Here is a 7,814-nt window from a genome sequence, read left to right as displayed (position 1 = left end):
GCTAAAAAGCATGGACTGCTCCCTTAGGCTCACAAAGCAATGAAAGCAGGGAGGGAGCCTGGAATCCCTGCCTTTGCTCGCGCCTGCTTGTCGCCTGCTTGTCGCACTGGTCTCTAGAAGTGTCTAACCTATAGGGTTGCCCTCAAGACATAGAGATAAATCACTGTCTGAAACCTGCAGTCACCTGGGACTCTAGGAACAGCAAAACCTCGAGAGACAATCATCCCCCCAACGAGGACAACTGTCTGTGATGTGGGGGCTGCACCTGGGGCAGAAGTAAACTAGGCAGATCCCCAACAAGGGAGGACTTCTTCATACCACCTTACAGGACAGGACTGAGACACTAACCAACCAGCCCACCCCCTGACCAGGACTTAACCAACCAGCCCACCCCCTAACCAGGACTTTTTTTTTTTTTTTTTTTTTGGTTCTTTTTTTCGGAGCTGGGGATCGAACCCAGGGCCTTGTGCTTCCTAGGCAAGCGCTCTACCACTGAGCTAAATCCCCAACCCCCCCTAACCAGGACTTAACCAACCAGACCAAACCCTGACCAGGACTTAACCAACCAGCCCACACACTGACCAGGACTGTTTCATTGTGCAGACAGACCTCTTGCTCCTGTGGTAATTCTTCCTCTGTTTACCCCACAGTCACTGGGTCCCCTTATCCCTTCCTCTCCCCAGCTTGGCTCCACTAAGCAGGACAGGGGAAGTTGGAGTCTTGTCTGCCAGGCTGTCAGAGCTCAGGCTTTTGCCCTAAAAACTTCTGGTAGCACTAAGATGTGACCTAGTAGTTTAGACATTTCAAGAAATGGGAAATTCATCATTTTACATTTTAAAGCAGTTCCTTGAAGCTTTTTTAAAATGCGCATGGTGACTACTCCTGCCTTCCTTTAAGTGAAAAAAAGTCAGATAAAAGGACTTCAGTTTGCTTTCTTTTAACTCTTGACTCCAGGGCCTGCCTTTCGTGCTGCAGTGACGCTGACTGCTCCAGCCTCCCCTTGGGCCGGACCCCGGACCCCCGGCAGGGCTCTGAGCATCACCACCCTCTCTCTGCTCTGTGCCCTGTGCCACAGCAGCCCCTCAGCCCTACTCACTCCCTTATCCCGGGACAGCCTCCCACCCGCACTCCAAATGGTCCATTTGCATAATCCCAGTTGCTTTCCTCCGGCTGTAAACTCCTAGAGGGTACTTTTTAGTTTGATTAAGAAACAAGAGGCCTGGCTCAGAGCCACTCTCTCCCAGTCTCTCCCCTTGGCCCAATATGGGTAAATCAGTCTTTCTGATGCCGGTTTCCTTTGGCTTCTAGAAATAGAAGCTTAAAACACACCCAGGGGTTTCCAGCCCAGAGAGGGCCACAGAAACTTCTGGTTTCACTGGTTGGTGGCTTCCTGTCTGAGTCACGAAGAACCAGGCTCAGCAGTGGCTCATTAGTACCATGACACCCTTGCCATTGGTACCGTCATGGCTGCTGCTGCCCTAGGTGTAGTTGGAGCCTCCCAGACAGGCAGCAGGGACCACAGGACACAATGGGTTGACCTTGAGGACAGGAGACCAAACCAGTAGCCATGAGTTTCAGAGGAACCTCTTCTGGACAGACATTCCCCCAAGCAGCCTTGAGTCTTTGTCTGAAACACTCATACAGGCAAAAGGGCTGCGCATGCCCTAGGATGTGGATGTGATGAACTCGTTTGGGAAAATGTTCATCCTTTGGCAGACAGGAGAGGGTGGGGTGCTAAGGCACAGCCCCAAACACCACCAGGCCAGAGAGAAACAGCTACCTTCTTGCCTAGGCCCAAGCATGGCAGCAAGGTCAGTGGAGAATTCCTTTCTACCTTGCTATGAGGTTACCTTAGAGATGTCTTCTCATTCAAGATGTAGCCCTTGCAAACAGCAGGAGATGACAGCAGGGTCCCCAGAATATCCCAGGCATGAAAAAGAACACTGACAAGCCTCCTTGCAACCCCAGTGCTTCAGGGAATGGAAGACGCTTTGAGAGCATGAGTGTGTGTGTGTGTGTGTGTGTGTGTGTGTGTGTGTGTGTGTGTGTGTCTGTGGGTGTGTGTCTGTGGGTGTGTGTATTTGTGTTTGTGTGTGTGTATGTATGTATGTGTGTATGTGTGTGTGTCTGTGTCTGTGTGTGTGTTTGTGTGTGTATGTGTGTTTGTGTGTGTGTCTGTGTGTATATGTGTGTTTGTGTGTATGTGTGTTTGTATGTATGTATGTGTGTATGTGTATGTGTGTGTCTGTGTGTGTCTGTGTGTGTCTGTGTGTGTCTGTCTGTGTGTGTGTGTGTGTCTGTCTGTGTGTGTGTGTGTGTGTTGACACAGACATAGCCTGCTAAGGACTCCAAGACCAAATGGTAAAGCTGTTGTCCACAGGGACCAGGCTCAAGAGAAATGCCAACTTTTTCTTGGCTGTCTGTATCAGTTAGGGTTCTCTAGAGGGACAGAGACAATAGAAAAAGAATGTACTAGAGTAGATCCCAGGCTGTGGACCAGCTAGTCCACCAGTGGCTGCCCACCAACACACAATCCAAGAAGCCAGTAGTTGTTCAGTCCACGAGGCTGGATGCCTCAGCTGGTCTACAGTATATGCTGGAATCCCAAAGAAGTGGGCTCTAAGGCAAGTAAGCGAAGGAATGGATGTGCTAACACAAGTGAGAGTGCACAGGCAAAGAGCAAGTGCTCCCTTCTTCCCTTATATAGGCTGTCACCGTGAAGTACAGCCTTGATTTAAGGTATATCATCCTACTTCAAAAGATCTGGGTTAGCCAGACAGTGGTGCTGCACACCTTTTGTCCCAGCACTTGGGAAGCAGAGGCAGGTGAATTTCTGTGAGTTCAAGGCTAGCCTGCTCTACAAAGCTAGTTCCAGGACAGTCAAGGCTACATAGAGACACCCTAACTCAAAAAAACAAACAAAACAAAACAAAAAATGAGATTAAAGGTAAGTCTTCCCTCTTTAAATAATTCAATTAACAAAAATCCCTCACAGGTGTACCCAACTGCTTCGGTTTTAGTTAAAACCTGACTGCAACTAAAGTCGAGTTGACAACTGAAAGTAGCATTATGAATGATTGATCATATTGATCAATATGAATGAATGATATATTGATATGCTGACTGGCACCTGCAGCTTCCTCTTCTGAGAGACTAGCCGTCCCCACACTGTCCCTCCCAGGTTGTGGAGGTAGCTGGAGTGTTCGAGAACCACACCTTACTCAAGCTGCACTGTACAAGCGTGTGTCCTTTCTTCATGCCCTCAGCACCCCTAGGCAGGGCTCCAGAAGCCAAGCCCTGCAGGACGTGGTGACACATGTTCTCTAATATCCTAGTGAGTACAGCTCCTGATGCTGCACGCAGGACCCACCGGGAGTAATTGCTAGACTTTAAAGTTTAAGAATTATTCTCATGACTTGAAATGCACCACTGTGAAGAAGCTATAGTGGATTCATGTACATTCCTCAGAGAGAAACTCTGTGCCCAAAAGAAGTCTTTCCGTTCCCCCCACGAATCTATTTGCTCTTTCTGAGGATTGTTTTAAGATCCATCCATGCCGTGGCATGTCACGGTGCTTCACTCCTCTTCATGGCTGGACAGTATTCCAGTCTGCGGCTACCCTATGTTTTATCTGCCATCTGTCAATGCTCACCTGAGTTACTGTCACCTTTAGTTTCTGTCAACACTGCTATGAACAGGTTCATATTTTTGTGTAGGTGTCTGTTTTCTTGGGATCTCTTTGGTTTTTACATGCTTGGAATACGGGCGACTCTGTATAACAACGAAAGTGTTATCTGCTGTGGTAGGGCACTCATTACAGTGTGTTTGGATCAGGCCTGTTCTAGGCGAGACTTGGTGGTCGATCCCTCACCACAGAACCCTCTTCCGAGGGTACTGCAGCCCAGCATACTGAGTCATCTACATCCACATGTCCTGAGTGCTCTTCGAGGGAAGGACTGCCACTGATATGATGCACCTCCAAACCCCTACTCTGGCAGCTAGATTCCCCAGTGCAGAAATGTCAAGATGTGGGCAAACCATTAAGGGGCACAATCCTTGTGGAAGGTTGTTATGTGACTTTCCCTGATGACTCTATTTCTAGTCACCCTGGAAATGACAATGACAGACTAAAGAAATTATCCCTCCGAGTCTAGCTCGGTGAACCAATGAGTTTATAGGGATTACTCGAAACACACAGATGACTTACAGTCAGGTACCCCACCAAAGAAGAGCCTCCCTCCCTGCAGCGACACAGTTAGCTAGAGCTAGACCCTCAGCGAGGGAGAGGTCCTGTGCAGCTTGTTAACGTCATCCACCATCAGCCCTTTCCGCTTCCGTTCAGGAGTGTCAGGCCCTGTCTTACAGGGGTCTCCTGTGAGTGGTCAGAGATGTGGCAATGGCCACGCGATGGCATTCAACCTGGGAGAAACCGCCACACAAGAGGTGGGTGTGTTATTGAAGATGTCACCCTCTGAAGAGATTAATATAGTTTTTCTGGGACCTTAACTTAAGAGAAAGTAATTTTTTAAGGTGGTGAGCCCAAAACAATAAGAAATGGAGCAAAGTCAGCAAACTTAGCCAAGGCCTCCTCACACTGTGCTCACGGTTCTTCCAGGGTGTGATGGAGCCAAAAAGGCCTCCCTAGAGCCAAGCGGACGGAGGTGCGTGCTCCTGGATTTCAGCCTCTCAGTCTGAGATTTGAGCAAAACCCTTATCATTACAAAATGCCCATTTTCAAGTGTTCTGTCATAGTAACATATGAGTTAAGGGGCCCATCTATGTTTATGCTGAGCCCCTCCTTACATGTTACCACATACTTGTGTGCACCTCTCTTCTGTGCTCTCGATGTATGACTGTGTGACCACAGCACATAGATTGACATCTTCAGGGCAATAATATTCCATGAGCAAGTGAATGTTTTTCTCTGTCCAGAAAGGAAGCAAGTCAGGTTTGAATTAAACACACAGGCATATCCCATTGATCCTGTAGTTAAAAAAAAAAAATCCAAGTATGTAAAGTTCAAGGTTAATCCCAGTACCCTTTTCTCTGCCACAGGAAGGATGCTGCTTGGATTAAGAGGGGATTGGGGCTCAGGATTAGGCCTCTAGGGAGAGAGAGTCCCAAGTCCTTATCTGAGGCAAACTTGGTGAGTCTGATACAAGCTTGGAAAAGGAAGAGACACCCAGCCATCAGCACCACCTAGCATGTGTAACAAGTCTCCATGACAAGAGCGTACGTGTGTACGTTAAGTGTGAGTAAGCCTGAGTGTGTGTCTGAACTCTGGGTGCTGAGAAGGAGCACGTGTGGGGCTTACGTGGGTCCCCAACATGGAGGGTACAGATAAGCAGAAGCTACAGAAGAAATCCAGCTACTTCCTAGCATCGATTTTGCTTCAGATCTTCAGTGACCCCCAAAGACACACGTGGTGAGTGCTTGGTTCCCAGTTGATAGCCCTGTTGGGTGGTAGTGAAACTTCTGGGAGGTAGGGTCTCATAGGAAGAAGCTATGTCACTGGGGGAACGTACTCTTCAAAGTGGGACTGGTTCCTCACACACACTCTGGAATGGATGGATGGGTAAATGGGACTGGAAAAAGCAAACAAGTAAATAAAGAACATATTAAAATCTTTTTTTTTTACATATATACAAATATGCATAAACATTTATTATAAAAGCCTTTTGGGACATAAATTCCAAACTCAATCCCTTTTACTTTCTTTCATAGGATTCTCTTTTTTTTTTTTTAATTTTTTTTTTTAATTAACTTGAGTATTTCTTATATACATTTCGAGTGTTATTCCCTTTCCCGGTTTCCGGGCAAACATCCCCCTCCCCCCTCCCCTTCCTTATGGGTGTTCCCCTCCCAACCCTCCCCCCATTGCCGCCCTCCCCCCATAGACTAGTTCACTGGGGGTTCAGTCTTAGAAGGACCCAGGGCTTCCCCTTCCACTGGTGCTCTTACTAGGATATTCATTGCTACCTATGGGGTCAGAGTCCAGGGTCAGTCCATGTATAGTCTTTAGGTAGTGGCTTAGTCCCTGGAAGCTCTGGTTGCTTGGCATTGTTGTTCATATGGGGTCTCGAGCCCCTTCAAGCTCTTCCAGTTCTTTCTCTGATTCCTTCCCGACAAGCAGCTTTACCCTAGCACAGGCTCCTTGCCATGATATTCAGCCGTCCACAGGCCAACGAGACAGGGTGGTAACCTTTCTTCCCTGTAAGCCCTTTGTCTTAGGTGATTTATCACAGCCACAGGAAGCCAATGTGATCTCTCTAAAATCCTGGAGAGAGTCACTGTTGTAACAGTGCAGAAGGTGCATCAGAATGAGCTCAGCACAGAAAAGCTGCTGGGCACTCTGGTCAAACGTGCTCTTACCAGCCCCAGCCTTGGATCGCCTGTTCTTACAGTACCTGGAGAGTGGAGTTCAGCTTTGGTTAGGACAGAGAGTCCTCTAGTGTAAAAGAAAATAATCCAAGAGCCAAGAACAGGTGTGGGTCCTAAGGTTCAGAGACTTGAGAGGCTGAGGCAGGTGCCTCCCTTGAGCTCAGGAGTTCAAGACTAGCTTGGGCAACGTAATGAGATCTTATCTCTTAAAAAAAACAAGACAAGAGGCTCGAAAGGTGTCTCAGCCAGGAAAGACCTTTACCACTCAAGTATGAGGACCTGAGTTAGATCCGAGGAAGCAATGAGGGAAAGTCATAGCATGGAGGTGCTTAGCTTGTGAGCTCAGCACTGGGGAGGCAGAGGCAGGAAGACCTCTGGGACTTGATGCCAGCCAGTCTAGCTTAATCAGGGAACTCCAGGACAATGAAAGGCCAGATTCAAAAGACAAGGTGGATGGCAGCAGAGGGATACCACGAAGGTTGACCTGTGACCTCTACGCATCAATATGCAGACAGACAGAAACACACAGAAATACACACGCGCACACACACACACATACACGCACACACACACATGTACACACACGCACACACACGCACACATGAATCAAGTTGCTGCATCTTCTGTTCCCACCCCTCAGTACATTCAAGTTTATTATCTGTACGGTACTGCAGTGAGGCTGCTTCTGGGCAGAGACAAGCAGAGCAGGGCTGCAGGGCTACAGGGCCTTGGCCAGGCCTCCCTGGCCTGCAGGACAGAGGGATCTTCAGTCTCCTCCCTGTACCCTTGGCCTCCAACCCACACACCCAGCACTATTCCCTTCTCCACCGTGGAGCCACAAAGCATGTAAGATGGCAGGAATGAGAGGTATTTGAACAGATCCAATTTATGATCAAAGCAAATCACCCCCAAATCCAACACATTTACTATAACTAAGTCACGGTGAAGGTTTGCCTGCTGTCTGCCCACCTGACTGAGAAGTCACGGTCACGGCTTCCATGTGCCCTAGCCCATGCCCACACTACCACGCCCTGCTACCAAAGGGACGGCTGCCTTCCTTTTAGCCTCTTTGTGGTTCCAACTCACTTCACACAGTAGCTACCCGTGTTCCTGGAAAACTGTGCATTTGACATCTTGTCAGCCGCACCACGTTTGAAAGGCAAAAAACTGTCCAGTGAGCAAATATTGAAACGGGGGTGGGGGTGGGGGTGGGGGTGGGGGGCTGCGAGGACCATGAGCAACACGGAAAACGCTTATCACTTGGGGTGACGAGAAAGACATTCCCGTCGAGCCTCCTTGTGAATCATGATTAAAATTCTTAAACACCATGACGTACATATAATGAAATTCCAGAGTAGAATTCAATGAAATGGCAAGAGCTACACGGAGGGACGGAATGTCAGCGAGTTATTCCTCAGTTCACTTTCCACACT

The sequence above is a fragment of the Rattus norvegicus genome, chromosome 13 (genome assembly GCF_036323735.1).
Source record: "Rattus norvegicus strain BN/NHsdMcwi chromosome 13, GRCr8, whole genome shotgun sequence".
Taxonomy (NCBI): domain Eukaryota; kingdom Metazoa; phylum Chordata; class Mammalia; order Rodentia; family Muridae; genus Rattus; species Rattus norvegicus.
This window is presented reverse-complemented; position numbering follows the sequence as displayed.